The 22,176-nt window shown below is 43.9% G+C and overlaps 1 long non-coding RNA gene across 3 annotated transcripts in view; it reads left to right on the forward strand.

Annotated features, from left to right (window-relative positions):
• Positions 1 to 21,391, forward strand: part of LOC129387963 (uncharacterized) — a 137,024-nt gene extending 115,633 nt beyond the window's left edge. Inside the window, exons 1-3 of one of the 3 annotated variants that reach the window (XR_008615106.2) lie at positions 15,411 to 17,494; positions 19,726 to 19,882; positions 20,374 to 21,391. This is a non-coding gene — a long non-coding RNA (uncharacterized lncRNA). Of the gene's footprint in view, positions 1 to 15,410; positions 17,495 to 19,332; positions 19,883 to 20,373 lie in introns of those variants that run through there. The other 2 variants (XR_011890652.1, XR_011890651.1) reach the window with 2 other exon arrangements.
• The last annotated feature ends 785 nt before the right edge of the window (positions 21,392 to 22,176 follow it).

Consider the following 22,176-nt stretch of genomic DNA (forward strand, 5'->3'; position numbering starts at 1 on the left):
CTCTTTCTGCCACACGTTCCCTCTCCCCTTATCTTTCCTTTATATTTCCAAGCGTGAATAAGCCCGGTGTTCTTCGGCTGGAACGACTGTCTCGTTCACTACGGGAGGGGCCTTGCCTCCGCCCGTCAACCAGCGTAACATATACCATGAGAAATTCATTGCCTAATTCATTGCCTGCATCATTCACAATGCGCCATTAACATTACCTTTGTCATGGCGCTCTTTGGCCATACCTGGCCCTTGCGCCATAAAACACCACACATCATCAGGCAGCCCCATCGACCTCCGGGCTGGTGGGCGCAGGGGTCTTGCCCCTCCAAGGCGGGACTCTCTCTGGTAACTTCTCGCTCGCAAGAGCGCGTGTCCGGCGCCTCACCAGAGGCAATGGACACTACACCTATCCTCAAGGCGCACCAAGCGCCTAAGGAGCGGCGAGGCTCCCTCGAACGCTTCAGAAAGGGCAAAACTCCCGTTATAGGGCCTCAAAAGAGCTCTATAATCTAAAGGCATCACTTCAGTTTCCGTACACACAGCACCAATTTACTTTAAGTTTGGATACACAAATCATTTTCATGTCAGAGGTCTTAGAAACCTTGATGATGTTCAAGAACTTATCCACAAACACAATCCAAAAGTGCTGTGTTTATAGGAAACACACTTAAAATCGACACACACACTTTCTCCTACAGTATGTTACGTTTCGCAAAGATCGCGATGATGGTGTCGCATCATTGGGCGGCGTTGCCATTATTCGTAAAAGCATAGCGTGTCAACATTTGCAGCTACAAACGTCCCTTGAAGCAGTGGCGGTCCGCTACACCAAGTGCTTTAAAGATGTTGGATCCTGTCCATCATTTCGGAATCCGCCTCGCGACCGGAGCCTTCAGGACAAGCCCCATACAAAGCCTTTATGCAGAAGCGAATGTGTAGTCACTCCATTTTCAGAGATCATATAGCAGTTTTACATATTTCCTCAAAGTAAATTCTAACCGCAAACACCCCTCTAATTCATGCATAAACGATATGACCGGTGCCATACTCTTCGACCTGCAGTGAGAAGACCGTTCTCTTTGCGTGCAAGGAAGCTCGGTGAGGAAATGGGTGTTCCGGTGCTTGAACATTGTCTTATGGCTCCAGCGAAACTGTTAGCGCCATGGCAGTGGCAGCTGATAGAGTGTGACACATCCTTTGTAGAGGTCACTAAACATGCGCCAGAGACACATATCAAAATGCATTTCTTGGAGCTCCAGTACAAGTATTGTGTACAGAGTTCTACACAGACGCTTCTAAGTCGCATGCTGGGGTGTCCTGTATACGCAGCCATAGGTCCATCCTACTCGGAATCCGGTGTACTACACCCTGAAACAAGTATTTACTTACGGCTGAGGCCCATGCACTATAGTCGGCTGTAAAACATATCAGAAAATCAAATCTTCAATAACAATTATATTTACAGACTCCTTAAGCATTGTTAAAGCCTTGAAGACACTCAGTAAACACAAAAACCCCGTACTTACTGAGCTATATTCCATTCTCTCTAGAGCGTATATGTCTATCCAGCATGTCATTATATGCTGGGTACCTGGCCATAGAGGCATCGAGTCGAATGTACTAGCTGACGAAATGGCTACATCAATCACCTCGCAAGCTATTATTCCTATGGCTGCTGTCCCTGTCACAGATCTGAAGCCTCTCTTACGGAAGAATCTGTGAAGCCACTGGCAACGGTTGTGGGACATGGAAACTACGAATAAGCTTCACTTGATTAAGCCGAAGTTAGGTTTCTGGCCCCCGAAAATGAAAACACGACGAACTGATGTCCTGTTCTGTTGACTCAGGATAGGACGCACCTATGACACCCACAATTTTTTAGTGACCGGAAATGAGCCTCCAATGTGTGGTAGATGTGGTGAAAGGCTGACCGTTCTCCACGTCCTCCTGGAGTGTCAGGAAGCCAAAGCTGAGAGAAAGAGACATTTTCCCCTTGTATATCGCCAGCACACTCCTCTCCATCCAGCAATGTTTCTTGGTGAAGAACCGTTCTTTGACACCAAAGCAGTTCTGAATTTCTTGAATGATGTCGACTTGCAAGTTTTTAGCCCCAGAATCCTCTTTCTAGCGGACGCCGCTGTGATGGTAGTCTTGCATATCATATGCCTACAGGCCCTTGCATCCCAAGGACTCTGTTAAGGCAGTAGTGCTTACTGCAAAAAGTATATCTGAGATATTTCACTAAATCATCATTATTTCACAATGTGTATTTCGTGTCCATTGTACAGTCCATTAACCATCGGCATAGTTTTATCTTGTATAGGTTTTATGCACTGTATGAGCGACTGTTTTTAGGCCCCTTTACAGCCACCGCAACATCTGCCCTTCATTATTCATAGCTCCATTGCGAACGCATTACCACCGACCTGGCGCTCTTTGGCCACATTTGGCCCTTGCGCCACAAAACACCACATTCATCATCATCAATAATGAAGCAGCGTCGGCACTAGCTTCAGCTTTACTTACGCAAAGGAAGCCTGCACACTGTGTTCAAGAATTTTGGGCAGTGATCTTTCGTGCAACATAACCTGCAGTATAGTAGATCAAAGCACTACTGCTCCTTTTTTCTTGGTTTTTTTCCCCTGGTACTCGCGAAAAGTAAGGTGCATGCTGAGGATACTCGGGAAATATTGTGGGTATAGCTTAGGGTTTCAGGCATGGTCACGATGGAAGAATACTTCCACTGTGAGCGTGGTTTATCGCGGGGAATCTCGTGGACAACGCCATTCGCGGTGATAAAAAACGCGCGCTCAACTAAGCTGTTTTCGAAACGTTTTTCACAAGCCATAGCAGTTGGTGCCGGCCTTCTGTCCCTTCTCCTGATCATTCTTACCCATTCTGCTGCCGCTTCGTATCAGATGGTGGAGTGAACAAGGATACAAGCCCTTTGTTCGAGCGGTAATCACTTCTACTCAACGGCACAAAGCAGGTCCTCTCCTTCGCTTCGGAATTTTTCGCCGCACACGCATAGTTCTCGTAATGACAGGCACACGAACACAGCAGCCACGCATTCACTCTTTGGCAACACCAAGAACAAACGCGCAACGCTGTAATAACACTGAAAACGCAAACATAGAAACCGACGCAACAGCTGCGAAACTGATATGCGAAGCAGACAACACGCGCAGTCTGCATGGATGGATGGATGTTATGAGCGTCCCCTTTGGAACGGGGCGGTGGGTTGCGCCACCAAGCTCTTGCTACTATGCTGCCTAATATCCTACCTAGGTTAACCAATGAAAAAAGAAAAGAAAAAAAAAACACTATGAACTACCACGTCCAAATTTTCTGATCCCCTATTGCGAACTGGGTTTTTGTAAGTCTCCGTCTTTTGTCGTTTCCCTACTTTTCTTCCACCAATCCTCCAATCGCCTCCTACTAATGTCTATTGCGGACCTGTTTGCTTTACCACTGCTCCCGCTGAACCCAAGGGCTTCAAGGAGGCCAGTGGTTCCTAAATCGACCGCTAGGTAGATGTCTTCACATTCTAATAAAATATGCTCCGTCGTTTCCCTAGCTTTACCGCAGCAAGCACATGCTTCTTCTTCCTTCTTATATCTCGCTTTATAGGGGCGTGTTCTAAGGCATAGGCATCCCGATCTCGCTTCGAAAAGTAATGAGCTTCCCTTTGAGTTGTCATAAATGGTTTGTTTCCTGATTTCGTTTTTTCCTCTTAAGTAATTACTCATGTCAGGTTTCTTTTCCATTGCCGCCACCCATGAGATTAATTCAGCCTCTCTGACTTTCCGCTTGACCTTCTTTGTTGCTGTGTTGCCCACTCCACAGGCCGCATACTTGCTGGTAAGCTTCCTAGTTCTTTTCCTCCACTGTGAATCAATGTTTTGCCTGTACAGATACCTGAAAACTCTCTCAGCCCATTAACTTTCTTCCATATTCCTCAGCCGTTCTTCATACTCAATTTTACTGCGAGCTTCCCTCACTTCAAAACTAGTCCAGCCCATATCCCCCTGCACAGCTTCATTTGTAGTCTTCCCGTGAGTGCCCAATGCGAGGTGACCCATTGACCTTTGGTTCCCGTCGAGCCCTGATTGTACCCCTGATTTAAAGCAAACAACCGCATTTCCAAAAGTAAGCCCTGGAACCATTACCCCTTTCCACATACCTCGGAGGACCTCGTACCTATTGTATCCCCATAGCGCTCTGTGCTTCATTATGGCTGCCTTTCTCTTCCCCTTGACTGTTATGGTTTTTTCCTGTGTTTCCATATATCCGTTGCCTTCGTTTATCCATATACCAAGGTATTTATATTCTGTTACCCGAGGTATTTCTTGGCCCTGTATCTCCACTGTTCACTGTTTTCATTGAATACCATAACACCTGATTTTCTAACACTAAATTTCAAACCTAAATTGTTGCCTTCCTGTCCACAGATATTAGCCAGACGTTGCAAATCACTTTGCTTGGTAGCGAGCAACACAATATCGTCCGTATAAAATAAACCTGGGAGTTGCTGATCTATTACTGTACCTGCCTGTTTGTATGAGAGATTAAACCCGATATTACTTCCTTCTAGCGCCCTCTCCATCCTCACCATGTACATCATAAACAGCAGCGGGGATAAAGGGCACCCCTGCCTCAGTCCCTTGTTGATTTGAACTTTCTCCGCGCTTCTCATCCCTTCCCATTGAACGCAAACGATATTTTCTAGGTAAATCTCTCTCAAAAGCTGTAGACAATAGTTACCTAAGCCTTCCCCTTCCAGAATATCCCTCAAGATGTTGCGGTCTACGTTGTCGTATGCTACTGTAATGTCCAAAAAGGCCACATACAATGGTCTGCTTTCTGCTTTTGATATTTCAATACACTGAGTAAGAACAAACAAATTATCATCCAAACGCCTACCTATTCTAAAGCCATTCTGAAGCTCTACCAAAATGCCATTATTCTCTGCCCATGCTTGAAGCTTTAATTTGATTGCCTGCATTGCTAGCCTGTATATTACCGATGTAATGGTCAACGGTCTATACGAGTGAATTCTGTCTTTCTCCCCCTTACCTTTATAAATTAAATTGATTCTACTTTGTCACCAACTGTCTGGTATTCGTCTATCTTTTAAAGTTTTTTCCACTGCTTTCACCAGAGCTTCCTTACTTTTTGGTCCCAGTTCATTTATCAGCCTAACGGGAACCTCGTCTAGCCCTGTGGCTGTGTGCGCTTAGGAATTTCCTCTTCTGCTTTCTTCCAGTTTAAATTTGTCAGCACCAGCTCCCTTTCCACTTGGGTCTCTTTCATGCTCTTTTTTTCATCAAGTACAACCTCGTCATTGCCTTGGAAGGTTTCGGCTGTTGCGTTTCGGATGCAATTTATTGCCGCTTCTCCTTCCAGTCTGTTTTCATCTTCGTCTAGGATATGTCGTTGTATTGTTGTTGACTTCCTGCCTAATAATTTTATGTGATTCCAAAATATTCTAGGTGCAGCCTTCTTTTTCTCACGTATTTCTGACAACCAACGTTCACTTTCACCTTTTAATTTTGCTTGCACCAGTATTTGAACCATAGACTTTTTCTCCCGGTATATTTCCCATTTACTGGTTACTTCATCCTGTGGCAACTGCGCCTTTGCCTGCCTGTGCTCTCGAGATGCTTTCTGTCGTTTGGCGATCGCTTCTCGTATCTCCTTGTTCCACCAGCTTTTCGGTTTTTTTCCTTTCCAACGAACATGTTGTTTCTCTTTCCGTATTTCTGTCGTTATTACACTTAGAAGCTCACCATATTCCCACTCCTTACTTGGCCACTTGCCAAGTTCTTCTTCAACTCTAGTGACTATATTTGCTATTTGTTCAGCGTTCAAATTTGGACTGGCCATTGTGCTTTCCTTGCTCTCTTTCCCAACTACATATCCCATTTTCAAAATGATGCGTTTATGGTCACTCCCTATGCTGCTAAACCCTTCCTCATCGATGACCATTTCTCTCAACTTATCATGAATTCCTTCTGTCATCAGACAGTAATCAATGGTCGATTGCCGGTTTCCCACTTCCCACGTGATCTGTCCTTCACACTTAGGCCCTGTATTCACGATCACGAGGTTATGTTGCTCGCAAAGGTCTAGCATTGACTTCCCGTGGACAATCTCAGCACCATTCCCGAAACCCTTAATATCAGCGCTTATGCATTCCACTAAATCTTTATTCTTCTCTGTGCAATTTTTTCCGGTCCACAAATACGTAACTCCCAGCCAAGTTTCTTCCCACTCATTGTACCTGATAACCAAAGATGCTCTTGACATTGTGAATTTACTCTTTTCCATTTGGCTCCCTGATGGATGACCCACCTGCCCGTGCGCCCACCCGTGTGGCAGCGACCTCTGCTGGCCATCGTGGGCATTCATTGCAGACGGCGCCATGCTCGTTCGTCTATTGAAAAGAGCGGGTGCACGGCACACTAGCCAGTACATTCTAGACACTATAATACATGTGTCTGCGAGGCTTGTGTTGGCTGGTCCCCGCAGGGGCGTCTGCGTCAGCAGGCGTTTGGTGTGTTGCGACACCACGTACCCGAGCACACGAGGGTTGGACCCTCGCGCGCGTAGCCGTGCGCGGCTTAGCCGTGTCTGGGGAAAGGGGGATCCTGGAGGTTGAGCCGATGCTGGGTGTTTGGACCTTTAAGGCCTTCCGGCGGAGGCAACACACCTCTTCGGCCTCTGCTTCACATAGACGGCACCCCTGGACTGACCCACCCGGGGGAAATCGGTAGTCGCCTCTTCCTGTCCCTCTCTTCTCAAACCTTCGTCTTTATCTCTCACTTTATATCTTTCCTGTCTTCTCTCTTCCATTTACTTCCTTTCTCCACGGCGGCAAGGGTTAACCTTGTGTGGATATCCTACCTTGGGTACACCATATTGGGTTATAGTGATGGCGTACGGCTGGCGTCGTGCAGGCTTGTACACAAGCTCTGCCGCGTCCCCTCGTTGGGCTCCGTGGTGGGCGAAACATTTCACCATTCCTTGTCTCAAAGTCCTTGACTGATGTTTTTGGACCAGGTTACAAGGTGTCCAGGATGGCAAGCGGTGACCTCCTCTTGGAGCTCCGCGACCAGAAGCAATATGAGAAACTACAGAAACTAGTGTCATTCGGGGAGACCCACATAAACAGTAACTCCACACCGTACAATGAACACCACCCGCGGTGTTGTGTCCGATGATGATCTGCTTGAGCTGACTGAAGCGGAACTCCTGGAGGGCTTGAGTGAACAAAATGTTATCAATGTTAGAAGAATAAAGATGAGGCGAGATGGTAAAGAGATTCAGACGAAGCACTTTATAATCACCTTTGGTTCAAGTGTCCTGCCCGAGTCAATCGAGGCCGGGCACATCAAGCTTCGTGTTAGGCCGTACGTGCCCAACCCACTCCGTTGTTTCAAATGCCAGCGCTTTGGCCAAAGCTCGCAGAGCTGCCGAGGCTGCCAAACTTGTGCTAAATGTAGTGCCCACGAACACGCATCTGAGGCTCGTGAGAATGCTCTGCACTGTGTAAACTGTGATGGGGAGCACGCCGCGTACTCGCGGTCGTGCCCATCCTGGAAAAAAGAAAAGGAAATTGTAACAGTTAAAGTAAAGGAAAATATAAGTTTCAAGGAGGCACGTGGGCGGGTATCGTACCTGCCCAAGAAAGCCTTTGCCGATGTGACGCGTCAGGGGGCAGCGTCACAATGGCCTCCGGCGGCTGACCGACCCACAAGCAGTGAGTCTGCAGCTACGCCATCTGCCCCCGCGGCGGTTGCAGCTAGCGCTGCTCCGCCAACCCAGCAGACGGGGCCATCGACCCCGAAAGTGGGCGCAGCCGAGGCTGCCCCGACCTCCGAGGCTCCTTCCAGCGCTGGCAACGGCCAGCGCAGCCAAATCCCTCAGGGAGCCCCTTCGACCTCCGGGCTGGTGGGCGCAGGGGTCTTGCCTCCCAGGGCAGGAGTCCCTCGGAAAACCTCTCGCTCGCAAGAGCGCTTGTCCGGCGTCTCACACGAGGCAATGGACACTACACCTGTCCTCAAGGCGCACCAAACGCCTAAGGAGCGTCGACACTCGCTCAAACACTTCAGAAAGAGCAAAACCCCTATTACAGGGCCTCGAAAGGGCTCTGTAATCTAAGGCATCCCTTCCGTTCCCGTAAACACAGCACCAATTTACTTTAAATATGGATACACAAATCATTCGATGGAACATCAGAGGTCTCCTTAGAAACCTTGATGATTTTGCAAGAACTCATCCGCTAATGCAGTTACATAGTTGTCGAAGGTCACCCCACCAAGGCCTCCCGATTTTTTTATAGGTTATCTCTTGCGCTGTCCTCCGGGGATCACGCAGCTGCAGCTTAATACATCCATTAACCACCATGTCCGGAAGCAGGTAGTCGGAGTCACTGCAAGATTAAGAGAGTTATGAAGAACAAGACCCCTTGTTTACTCGGGCTAGTCGGCACATGTTCCAGAATTCAGACACATTTCACCAATGCTAAACACACTTGAGATAAGGGCCAAGAATGAACGGGACACGATATACAACTTCAAGAGATTTTTTGCATTGTAGAGAATGTAGAAACAAAGAAGCAGCATCTATTCATTCATCTTTGCATACAGATGAGCAACTGAAATACGTCACATTATTCTCCAGAAAGGAATTTTTTTTAGGGAGCCAGCGGCAGGGTGTTTACACATGTACATTGCATTTTTTTCTAATAACTCTTCTAATATTTATCAGCATGTCTTTATGTGAGCGCGAGTGTAATGAAATAGTGGGGTGCAAGAGCACATAAGGCAATGATTGTTCAGTGTTACCATGGGAAATCATCCAGTCACCAAGCCACTTGGCAGATATAGCACTGCGAACTACCCACAAGTGCTTCTGTTGCAGTTTTACAAGTCTGTGCTGCACCCTGAGTTTAGTCAAATAGGGCATGATATTTATAGTATTTTGGTCATTGCAGAGATCATTACCTTGCTCTCTGGCAATAACTCTCAGTGGACATGACATTCCTGCCTTCAAATGCGTGTGTGTCTTTCCTCAGCATTAAATTATATATGAGTACTATTGGAATCATTTGCACTTTGGAAAAAGAAGCACTGTTATTATTCTTTGGACAATGACTTTCAGTGGACGACATTTGTGCCTCCAATTGTGTGTCATTCCTTGGCATTAAATTTCCAAAGAAGCACCATTATTATTCTTCGTTTTCATTCAGTCATAACATTTATGTTATTGCTTCCTGGGGTAACACTGTCACTGGCATCTTTCCTGTATTCAGCACAACATCAGGCCGTTTGCATTATAACCCGGAGCCATTTTTCCTCTAATGCCTCTCGACAATTACGTGCAAACCGGATTCTAGAACTAGTTACTAAAAAACAAGTTCCCTATCACTGCATAGGTTTTGAACTCCTTGTTAATCCCAATAATGCAAGGTTTCCACCACAAGGTAATTTTCTGTTACTCTTATGTCAGACTAATTACAGAAGAATGACATCCTCTTTTGCCACACTTCAGCATTAGAATGTTAGATCATCCTTATGTTCGATTCAGGATCAACTAAAGAATTATTTCTTCTCTGATTAACCTTGCTTTAATGTTATTTTGCTAACGAGATTAGTGTACCTTTCTTTTCCTTTGCTAATTGCTAATCTTCTCACTAGATTTTCATTATTTCCTTCTATTTTCATCTTTGTTGCTATTATTATTGTAACAATTCATCAAGGGTTCCGTCCGCTGCATTATTTATTGCAAGAAAATATATGAACGAATAAAAACTGAACGCCCCGCCATCATTCAGAAATCGCAGCTTGGAGAGTAAGCATGTTATTAACAGATGCTCACGCGAGCATCCCCACTGCATTTATCGCATGATTTGCAGGTCAGCTGAACATGTCGCAATGTCTTCTTGTAAGAACAGAGTTTATGTCTACAACGGTGCACACTAAGACCTCAGAGTAGTGCCTCTGCATTTAATTTTGGCGCCTAAATTCTGGCCTTAAACATTTCCCCTTAAAATATGACATTGAGAATGCTTGGCGATGGGACACTGGCTACTTACTCCAAGCATGTCTACAGTCATGTTGATCACATTCGTTTCCATCGATTTCACTCGAAGCAAGCCCCATCGTGTTGGAAGCTGTTTCATCTGAAGTAACAAAAAAGAAAACTTATTGCACGATACATCGGGAAGAAACACAATGTGTGTGTAATTTTTTCTTATGTGCCACCACTCCCAGTGCCCATGTCAAAAAAATATTTTACTATGTAAATGGTTAACCTAAGCCCCTACAATGAATTTAAAAGTGTCTTTCACTTTCGTATGTATGAGATGCATATGCACGGGATGCATACATATGATAGCACGAGATGCATATGTTTATCTACAAAAGTATGTATGTATTTTATGTATGGGATATTATGGTGCCAGGCTAGAGCACACTAGCTCAGGCTGACCACTCTGCCTTCCTTCAAATAGACTCTTCGCCACTGCTCTCACAACCATGTTTAAAAGGCATATCATGATGACTTCTTCCACAAAAATGAAAGATCCTCCTTAACCCCTTGTAGTCGCTTGTCGTGCCTGTGCCAAATTTGAAGCTGTCAACACATGCTTTTTGCGCTGCAAGGCATCCGACACTGTAGCAATTATTTCTCCATGTACATCTTACAGAAAGAAAACTTGCATTAGTTCAGTAAATCTGAAGTTAGCTTTAATGTCGACGACGAATATACTTTGCGCTTGGAGGGCAAGCAACATAAGGAATTACGAAAGGTTTGTGCAAAGAAATGACTTCTTGAATGTTCACACAAATTCTCTTTCTGCAGGGTGTACAACATGCGCATATAGTTTTGACCAGAATGTCAAAACAGCGGGCAATACTGTTTCTGAAAAGGGCTAATCCTTATCTGGCCCTTGGCACCAGGGCAAATCTAGAATGTAGCGATTGGAGCAAAATGTTTGGAGAGCCGCAAAGGAGAGAAAGAGACGCATTGCATGGATACCATTGTTCTAACCCTGTCAGGTTTTGTTGCAAAAAGAAGGAAAAGAAGAGAAATTATCTGTCTCCGTGAAACTTACGCGGAATTTCTCCACATCTCAACAGTTCAGTAGATATACAGTATCTGCTTAAAACACAGGCCGTAGAGACTCGCCACCGGCCCTCCGAAAACCGAAACCAGTTTCCGCAGTGTTTCAGTTCCTATCACGCAGCAGGGGGTGTCCCTGAAAAAAAGTACTGCTTCTTCGAACTTCAGTAAGGCTGCTCCACTACCCCGCGAGAGAAATCGTCTACATAGGATCTCCTCATCTTCGTTATCTGCAAAATGATTTAAGGCCACAAATTAGACACCACTCTTTGAGCAAACCAGACAGAAATAACTTGAATATCTGGATCGCTCGAAATAATAACATTGGTAAATATTAGTATTCACTGCCTACATGCCTGCACTTTCATAAGATGACAGAGACTGGTAGGCAGGACAAACATGCAACAAAGGAATGATTGTAGACATGACAAGTCGGCCACAAACACAATCAGATATCACCTTAAAGTTTGCGGTCATGAAAAAAATACATGAACAGTAAAAAAGAAACCATTCGCACATGCTTTAGGAAAGGCGGCACCAGCCTGGAAGGTCAGGTCAGAAGCTGGCCGCTTTCAATTGCAAGCAAAAAATGACTAAGAAAAAGACAGAGTTGCAACTTTTCAATTGATTGATTGAGAAACCTTCAGTGCTAAAAGTAAGTCTTCATAGTGGGCACCCCTGCTCCAGGGCGCCAGCAGCTTCCACTGCCTGGCAATCTCGCTCAACCAGTTTCAATTCAGGGTTTTACATGCTGAAACCACAATCTGAATTTGAGGCATGCCATGGTGGGGCACTCCGTATTAGTTTGAAACTCTGAGGTTCTTTAACATGCACGCAATGCACAGTAAACAGGCATTCTTGCATTTCGATCCCGTGACCTCATGTTTAGTAGTGTAGTGCCAAAGCCACTAAGGAACTAAGGCAGATGTGCCCGACCAGTTGGAGCTGATTTTCCACTTTATGGCTGGACTTTTTCCCTAAATATAACAATTCTTGCTTTCACAGCATTTACATGCAAGCCATATTTTTTAGCCCGTTCATATTACCTTTCAAGTGCGTGATTTGCGAAGTGTGCAATGACATCTAGATCATTATCAGAAAAGGACATGCTCATGTCATCTAACTTGATTATGAATTTTGCGCATAGATGTGCACTACATCATTAATGTAAATTTTACAAAGAAAAGGGGCTGACAGCCTGTCCCTAGTTCTTCAAATACATGACCTTAGTAAAACTACATGATCTCAAAAATCACACCAGTCATGTTTCCTAATTAAGAGGTTGTAATCAAGGAAATAAAAGCCTTTGTGAGATCCACAAATATACCTATTATTTTATTGTGTTAAGTCTCTTCAAGATGTATTCTTTCTGTTCTAGCGCTGCAGGTTCTGTTGAAACATGTCGGAAGCTGTATTGAGATTTCTTGTCACAATATATTCTTTCTCAAATTTACTCTAATGGTGATATATATTATTTTTTGAACATTTTTTTAGAAAAGAGAGAGTACAGATATGGGTTTGTAGTTTACTAGATTATTTTTGTCACCTTTTTTTAAAATATCACAAAAACACAAGCAATTTGCATTGTTGAAGGGAATTAAAACTGCTTGAGCGATGTATTGATTAAACATTTGTGTAAAGCAAGACTTGTATAAGTTTATTGGCTAATGCTTGTCTTGATATCTCTGCACTGTTCATTTTGATACGGTTAAGCTCAGTGTAGTCTTTATGCATGATCATATGGCATAACTTTTTCACATGACTGTGCATCCATCACTTGAAGCAAACTGATTAGTATAATAATGTGTTCTTGCTTCTTGAAACTCTTTGTTCAGACAGCAGCAATAGGATTTAAAAGCTTGCTCATTTATTTGCTTGTCTTGTTTAAATAAAAGGATGATGTAGCTTGGTTTTTTTTTTTCATTTATTTAAATTAGCTAAAAGGTCACATGTAATTTATGGCTCTCAGGTGTGGTGCTCACATTTTATATCTTTTGTTGGAAAACATTTGTTGTAAATACAAGGAAGAGATTACAAAAAAACATTCGTAGGCTTTATTTGGGTCTCTTTCATAAGTTTCCTGTTCGATTTTGTGTTTGTAGGGCATTTCCAAATTTCACGATATCTTTTTCAGTTATGCCTTGTACTTTTCAAAAAATGAAGCGCCAACAGTGACTGTACACCAAGAAAGCGCCTTGTCCCGTCTCTGTTCCGTCCTGTCATTGCTCCTGGTGTGCTGTCACTGTTGGCGCTTCATCATTTGAAAGCACCAACTAGCCCCACAGCGTGTTCTACCGCATCCCTTTTACATAATACGACGGACGACTCAAAGATATATTTTTTAATGCAGCTATTTGGAGGACAATAGCAGACAACAAGGAAAACATCTTCCAGATGCATACAAATAGGATTCCATAGTCATTTGTGGACACTGTGTACGCAGATATTAATTCGGGCTGATATTCTTTATAAAAGAGCATTCAAACGCCACCACCTCGACCAGTGAGACAATCGAGTATGTTGAAATTTCAGGAAATGACAGAAATCAGTTTCATTTCTGGTCAGAGTTTCAGATACCATTCTAACATAGATTATCACGTCTAAGTTTTGAAATAACACACCTAACTGCATCTCTCTACTTCTGGTTGAGACTTGAGGTCCACTTACGATTTGTACTAAATAGCCAAGATAATTTTTCCAGAACATGCACTTCCTTATATGCCTGTTTGAAGTTATTTTTTTTTTCTATTTATCCACCAAAGGTCTCTGGTGCTCTGCTTTGCAAAATGGCACATTATGGCAGTAATCTTATCACATGCTGATGGTAATCGTTGCATTGCGGCCACGTCATGATCAGTGAGTGGTGGCACAGCAATCTTTGCTGCAACTGCATTTACTTTTGCCAGAAGGACTTTGTTTTTGGTTTGCTTTAAGCCGTGAATTTCCATGTTTACATGTCGGTTATGCCACTCCAACTCATCAATCTCTTAAGGGAATGAATACTGATGTGCTCGCCCTTGAGGTTGACAAGTCAAGGCTAACACCCATGAGCTTTTTTTTTTTTTAATTTACCTCAATATCTTGATTAATAATGCGCTGTTTGCAATAATATTGATGCCTAAAATATTTTTCAGCATCCATCCCCTCCCTCGTCGCTGCCCCATGCCTCGCGCGTGACAGGAGAGAGCGCGCTTCCTTTCCTCGCTGGTGCATGCGAGAATGAGCCGCATTTGCCGTCTCACCCTCACACGCTTTACTTGCACATACAGCACAGTGTGATCGGCGACGATGTTATCGCCGTTGTACTTTATACGGAACCTCACGGTGATGGCAGAAATGCGCCTGGAGTGCCCATAGAATTGCTATTCATAAGAAAATAGATCAGTCCAGCTGTCTATATGAGAGTGTTTCTGCTTTTCAAATCGAAGTTGGCTCCAAGCTAAAGGTTGCTCTAAATGTAGCCCAATGGCTGGGGAAAAAATGCAGTAAAAAGAAAGACAAGTTTGCACTCACCCATTATTTAGTTTCCGGACGTCGGTCACATCTGCAAATTAAAGGGGTAAGTAAATACATATCACGCGCTATCTGCTCAATATATAATATAAACTAAAAAAAAATGCGAGCACACTTTATGGCCAAAGAAAGCTCCACCTCCCGTTTTTGCAAAATAGACAGAACCACTTGACAAGTGATCGATTGGCTGCACTGTGTGACTGATTGAGCCTAACCGAATCTGAGGGCTTTGACAGGAGTGGCTGGTGGACAGATTCGTACCAATTTTGACTTACGCTTATTTAGTTTTTGCATAAGTATATACGTAGGCGACCAATAAGGCTGTTCCACACACGAGGCAAGTAGGTATATAGGGGTGCGCAAATAGTCAAATTTTGAGACAGAATTGTATCCGAACCGAATAAAATAGCTTTTTTCACCATTCCAATAAAACAATCTTCACACTATAGTATGCCCCACCCTATTATGTCACCCAAGTTTTGTATTTTATTTTGTATTTTTATTTGTATTGTCACTTTAACCGTCACATATACAGAAAAAGTCGCAAGATTGTTTGGTCCCATAGCCTGGCTGGCTATAATGGAACCCACTGTTCGTCGTACCTATGTAATTTGGCAAGTGGTTATCACAGTGACAAAAGGAAAACAAAACTAAATACATATATTAGTAAACTCATGATTCACTTCTGGCATTCCAAATGAGAGTGCCGTGAAATTCTATTAGCCTTCGCCCGTAGGCCTTTCTGGCAACCGGCAAACTAAAGCAGTGGTTCGCTGCAGCTTTTGTACAAAGCACGGATGAACTAAAGATGCCTAATTTATTTAGTAAGCAAATGTCTACAACTTTAGTCGGCTGATGAAGATACGATAACGTTTTCATAAGTGAGATGTTTCGGATATTACGGACTCATAAAATGGACATTTGTTGTCAGATTATCAGGGTCCGTTGTAACGGGAGTCGACTGTATGTAGTCGGCTGGGACGTGGGAAAAATACATACTAATCAGCTATACGCCTTAACCCAAAACCACGAATTAGCCGTGACTTTCCTTTCAAAAGTTTCTTTCTTGAAGTTTGTTTGTTTCGGACAATCATGTACAGATTTTCCATGGACGCTGGCGAAAAAGCAAATAAATGCGTGAAAAAGCGCCAGCTACCCATAAGCACAAACTCTCAGCGGGTATAACAAAAAAAGAAGTAAAGACGGCAATTCATAGTTTAAGAAAGTCAAAGTAGTGGGAACCACATATAACTGCAAGGATACACAATATATGTAAAGTATGATGACTTCAACAGTAATTATACAAACACTGGACGATATAATGAACAACATTGAAAACATAACAACAATTCCGTACAACAAAGGTGATCATTTGCCTACATAGTCATCCCTACTGAAATGATGGGAAGGTATGCATTGTTTTTTTTTTTTTTTTTCAGAGTGTGGACAGAAGTGCTTCTTTCGATAATGGACAGTGCATTAGGGTGTTTGTGTAAGGAATCTGGTATTAAGTAATCAAGCTTGTGGATACCGTAGTTTGTGCGCAGCTTTTCCTTTCTATAAAACGTATGTCACAAATCGTGGCAGTGTTCTCTCCGAAGGTACTTATTTACGAAACCAGATGGATCAGATACTTCTTAGTTACATGTTAGAGTAGCTATTTTCTTATTGAGTATATTACCTACAGTCAGGATTTGTCGCTCTTTAAATATTGGAGCTGTGTGACAATGGTATGGTTCACCTTCGATAATGTGTAATACTCTTTTTGGAGCACAAGTTTACTTTCCATCTTAGTTTTTGTCGTAGTACCCTACACAAGTAGACAGTAATGAATGTGTGAGTGTACCAAAGTGTAGTACAGCTGTTTCTTTAACCACACTAGAATCAAGCTTCGCAATTTACAATATAATACCAATCCCTCGCGACACATTTGCATAGACCAATCTAGGTATTCGTTAAAAAGTATACGAAGAAATGTGTACGATGTAACTCGGTCATTTACTTGATTAGGAAAATGAAGAAAGTTCTCGTCAGGAGCTGGTTTATTACGAGGTCTAAATGTAACATACTTTCTTTTTGTTATGTTCATTCTAAACTGTTAATTTTAAGCCAATTTGACAGTTCCTGTAGCCAATCGTTAGCCTGATCATGTAATAATCTTAATTCCGTGCCAAAAAAGAAAGCGTTGGTTAATATAATGTTAAATGTGGTGTGTGTGGTACATTTACGATATCATTTACATAAATAAGAAAAAAAAAGCGGCCCAAGAATTGACCCGTGAGGAACACCGCATGTTATATGCCCCATCCCAGATCTGAAGTCATTAATGGCAGTGTATTGAACGCGATATTTAAGGCAGCTTTCAATCAGATCTAAAGCTACTCCTCTAGTTCATGTTTGTACAGTTTGCCTAATAATATGTTACGCTTTTAGTCAAATGCTTTACAGAAATCAAGGAACAAGCCTAAAGTGTACAGTGTGTGCTCGAAGTTGGCAATCGTTTTATCTTTAGTTTCCAATAGGGCCGCTTCAGTAGATTTTTGTTTTTGAAAGCCATACTGCTGCCTATTTATGTTGTTTTGTTGAAAAAACTTAGAAAACCTAGAATAAATTACCTGTTCAAGAACTTTTGAGAATATCGGCAAGACTGAGATCGGCCGGTGATTGCCAGGTCGCCTTTGTCGCCTCCTTTGAAAATTGCTTTCACCAGAGTGGCTGAACAATGATAGGAGAAATCGCTTTTATAGGCTGAGGCTTCATTTTGTCTATGCCACATGCACTATCATTTTTTATTTTCTGCAGGTGGTCATGAATCTCTGATTCAGTAGCGGGAGTGAAGAATATCAACGACACAGCACAACACGTAATGTATGACGTGCAGTCCGTGTTGCTTGTGTCTGGGTTCTCAGATATACCGGCTTTTAAAAAATGTTCATTCAGTTTCGCGACAAGTGCTGTACCTGAGTAATGCGTACCCTGCATCATGAATTCCGAAATATCATTGGTCGTTTCTGTCGACATGAGGCTTTTGACACATCCAAATTTTTCTTGGATTATTGCAAACATTCTTAAACTTGTTTTCATAGTAGATTACTCTAGGTCGCTTTAAACCGGAATAGGAATGTAAAAAATGTTCATTCAGTTTCGCGACAAGTGCTGTACCTGAGTAATGCGCAGCCTGCATCATGAATTCCAAAAGATCATTGGTCGTTTCTGCCAACGTGAGCTTTCTAACAAATCTCCAAATTTTTCTAGGATTATTGCAAACGTTCTTGTAAAGCACAGGTCAAGCAAAGTTGCTGATTTGTTGGTCACGCTAGTAGGAATATCAATGACACTTTGGCAACCAAAAGAATAAAATGTGTCAATAAGATGTTGCGTATTGCTGTCCTCCGCGAGCAAGTTGATGTTAAGTTGTGATGTTGATGTTAAACCTTTCGTAGCAACGATTTACAAGCGAGTATTCGGATATTCAAACTGAAGATTATTTTGCATATATATTGCAACGCCCCCTCCTCTCTTGTCACTTCGTGTCACAGAAGCACACGTATAACCAGGAAAATGCACATCATCAGATTTACCAGAGAGCCACGTTTCAGTGAAACACAAATATTCAAACTGATGATTCAGGTCGCCCAGCAATGTATCAATCGACTCAGTTTTATTCATTAAACTGCGCACGTTAAGATGAAGCAGGGAAAGCTGCCTTCCATCTCGCGAAACTTCTAGGTGTCGGAAAGAAGTTGCATCATAATAGCCACATGTTTTGATAGCCACATTTATGTGCATGAATGAATGTTGAATGTGCATGAATGAATGAAGCAAAACATATTGGGCGGTCATCGAAGGTGCGCCACTGGTGGGGGTAAGGTCCGAGTCGCGGTTGAGGATTCGCAAAATGCTGTCGGTCAGGAAGCGGCATAGGAGGAAAATGCCGGCGTTCGTGAAGCGGCATAGATGGCGGCAAAAATGTCGGTGGTCGATGCATAGAAGGCGGCAGGGGCGTTTGTGGATGAGATCGGGAAACTGCTTCAGCGTAAGTGAGAGGAGCCGTGACTGGTGTCTGCTCAACGGCTGGAGGAACGGCTTGAGAGACTTGTTCTTGAATGAAGTCGCGGATCGTAGGATGCAAAGCAGGGGGTGGTTCCTGGACAGAAGATATCAAAGATAGCTGGCGGGCGACCTCTGCGCGAACGAATTCCTGGATTTTTACGAAGAGAGCAGCATGGTTGTCGTCGACTCCAAGGCTTGATAGAGAGTCGGCGGGTGGGGTGGGACGTCGGGTGTGAAGCCGTTGCCTGCGCAACTCGTCGTAACTCTGGCACAATTCTATCACTTCAGCGACAGTGTGAGGACTCTTCGATAATAACATTTGAAATGCGTCGTCCTGAATACCCTTCATTATATGTTTTATCTTCTCCTCCTCTGACATCGACGCATTCACCCGTTTGCAAAGGTCGACAATGTCCTCAATGTAGCTTGTGAAGTTTTCTCCGGCCTCTTGGGCTCGTGTGCGCAAACGTTGTTCTGCACGAAGCTTTCGTACTGCAGGCCGACCGAAAACTTGGGTAAAGTTGGTCTTGAAGACCAACCACGAAGTGAGGTCGGCTTCATGGTTTAGAAACCATAGTTTCGCAACGTCCGTAAGATAAAGTGCGACGTTTCTCAACTTGGTAACGTCGTCCCACTGGTTATGGGCACTCACTCGCTCATAGGACAAGATCCAATCTTCAACGTCTTTGTCATCTGTGCCGGAGAAGATAGGGGGATCTCGCTGACGCAAGGCACCGGCACAAACCAAGGTGGCCGGCGCCGTTGGAGGAGCTGGAGGAGTGCGTGCGTCGTCGGGCATGATGGGGGGTAGAGTGCGACTCCGAAGTTCCAGGGTGGTCGAAACCCAGCACGTCCACCACTTGTCAAGAGATTTATTAGCAACGGGCGCGAACGGGTAGCTGTCACAAGCGTTCGGCGAAAGACAGCAACCACGAGCTCATGCCGGTGGCGATGGTGCTGTGGCGCAGGCGGCTACTCTTCTTCGTTACAGTTTATAAAAAATAAATAAAGCTGAAAAGTTGTCCAATATGTTGTTCTCAGCTTTTCAGCTGCAGCACCGTCATTGGCCTAAAGGTCTACCAGCGGTTAGAGGAGCCTGATCTGAAAGACTGCCATGGAACTGGTTAACAGCCTGTTCGATGCCCTCAATGTGAAGCTTCCCCTGCTGGGAATACGAAGTTCATCAAAGGAAATTGAGGTAAAGATAAATATTTTATGCCTTCTGTTGCATTGTTATTAAAGGAATTTGCTCGGTGGTTCATTTTAAAGGTCATCCAAGAGTTCCTTGATGCTGTAAATGAAACCGAGCAAAACCACATTGCTAAAGGGACAGTGATGTTTGCGTCGCAAGTTACTATGAAATCTCTTCGGGTTACGGGTTACACTTGCGTCAGTACAGGACCTCGTAGCAGACCTATCTAAAGGAGCGCATTATGTGCTCACAGGCAAACTCAACCAAGATCCTCTAGAAGTAAGCAGTACAGTTTCTTTGTTTACAACCTTGATGTTTGTGCAGTTTGTTTCTTAAAGAGAGCACCTTGACATTTCATTTTTTTTTTTTTTCAAGAGGTTTTTTGGTGTGACAGGAAGCTACGGAGGTGATGAAGATCACCCCACTCTAGTAAGCTTTGCACACATATATATATAGCCTTCTGAGCCTGTATACCCAAATCACTACTTGTGTTACAGGGAACATGAATGAGGAACAGACCTTTGTGCTTGCCACTGCAGCCGACAGCGTGAAAAGGGGAAGGAAGGACAAACTTTCATCCCATGAAAGACTCCAGGAGAAAGTAGAAGCAAAGTTGGCGGAGATATGTTCTACTACGCAGAATGCAGCGCTTACAGCACCTGATCATGGATACTCCACACCAGCAGCACTTGACTGTGTTGTTTACTTCTTGTGCGGCTACCTTGTTCACTCTTTTCTCAAACGTAATAGATGCTCTGACTGTATACGTAGCATCCAGCCCCGAAATGCAGAGTGCCCAGAGGCATGATGCCGCATCATGGGAGCTTTTCTGTATGTTTCGAGGCATTGAAAACAAGATTTCAGATGAGTTGCAATGGAACCGGCTCTGTTCTGACACGTTTTGGGCCCTTCTTGACGCGCTTGGGGACTGTGATGTGACAAGTGCCGGTTGTCCCATTCACAAGGACACCGCTAATGCAGAGCTTCTTCATTCATACATTGTGCTACGAATGCATTTTGGCGCAAAAAAATGCCTGCAAGAGCCTCAGCTATTCAGAAAAAGTCACACCTGCCAGAAAGAAAGTCAAGTTAATGTGAAGGCTTCGTGTACAGCTTCCTTCACTGTAAACAGTTTTCCGATTATAAATATGTCCCTGTAATTAATTCACCTGCTGCATTCCCTTTCACAACATCAAATAAAAGTTACAAGGCATTTTTTCCTGCTTTTGCTGGTTGAATTTGTAGGCTTTCCCGCAGTTTTTTTCCTCGCTTAAGGCGTGTTCAGGTAAGATTGGAATATGGTTGAGTATTTGGGGATCCTAGGTTGATTTGTTAAGTGTACTGGTGAAAAATAAACATCAATTACAATGGAGAGTGGAATGAAAGCAAGCGCACTGCCTATGTTTGCCTTTTTTTTTGCCCTGTCTTTCGTGCCGTTTCTTTTTTTGTTGTAATGTTCGATACAACTAAAAAGTGCTTTTCACTAAAGCCAAGTAAAATGAGAGCAAAGTTGTGTTTCTGTTTCTCGTATAAGAGGGCGGCAACCTACGAATGTGGTAGTCGCTTGCCGGCGCCTTTCAGGAAGTAGCGGAGGACGCGTAGAGACCGATCCTATCTATAGTCGGATACAACTTTAGAAAAAAGGGGAGGCCCCGCCCAGATGACCGAAGCGCGACAGCCCATTGCCTCTGCGACTAAAATCGTCCCGCTCGAAAAATCGTGCTCCTGAAACGCGCAATTTTTGGTATAAATAAAGACTTTTTTATTTTGATCACTGGTTTAGTAGAGCTCTCATGTGCTACAGCACATGCCGGATAGAGACAGAAAAATAACCCCGTGCCTTCTACAACGCAGCCCGTCGTCTGCTCTTGAGCTTCATTGGAAGTGACAAAAGTAGAAAGAGCAGCTCTGCATGGCTTTTGCGCTTGTTCGCATGTACATGGCGTATCTACTACTCGTTTTCCAAGCTTAAAATGAATCAGTTGCTATTGAAAAAATGCTTATATAAAACAATGCATTTATCGCTGAAGCACACAGCTGACGCGACTTGGCCCAGTTCGAAGCGCGGGCGGCCATCTTCGTCGGCGGCGGGGTCACCGGCCGTCCAGCTCATGACGTCAGTCCAGAGTGTGCGCCCATTGGTGGATGCTCGTGTGCATCCGCGTTCGGAGGAGTAAACGCCCCCTTTTTTTCTAAAGTTGTATCCGACTGTAAAGTCCCTCACTCCTTAATCCTAACGCTACCGCAGCGCCACCGCCTAGTTGGCGATGGTGCCGATCGACCCGTTCCGCGACACTGGA

This window comes from Dermacentor andersoni, chromosome 10 (genome assembly GCF_023375885.2).
Source record: "Dermacentor andersoni chromosome 10, qqDerAnde1_hic_scaffold, whole genome shotgun sequence".
Lineage (NCBI taxonomy): Eukaryota > Metazoa > Arthropoda > Arachnida > Ixodida > Ixodidae > Dermacentor > Dermacentor andersoni.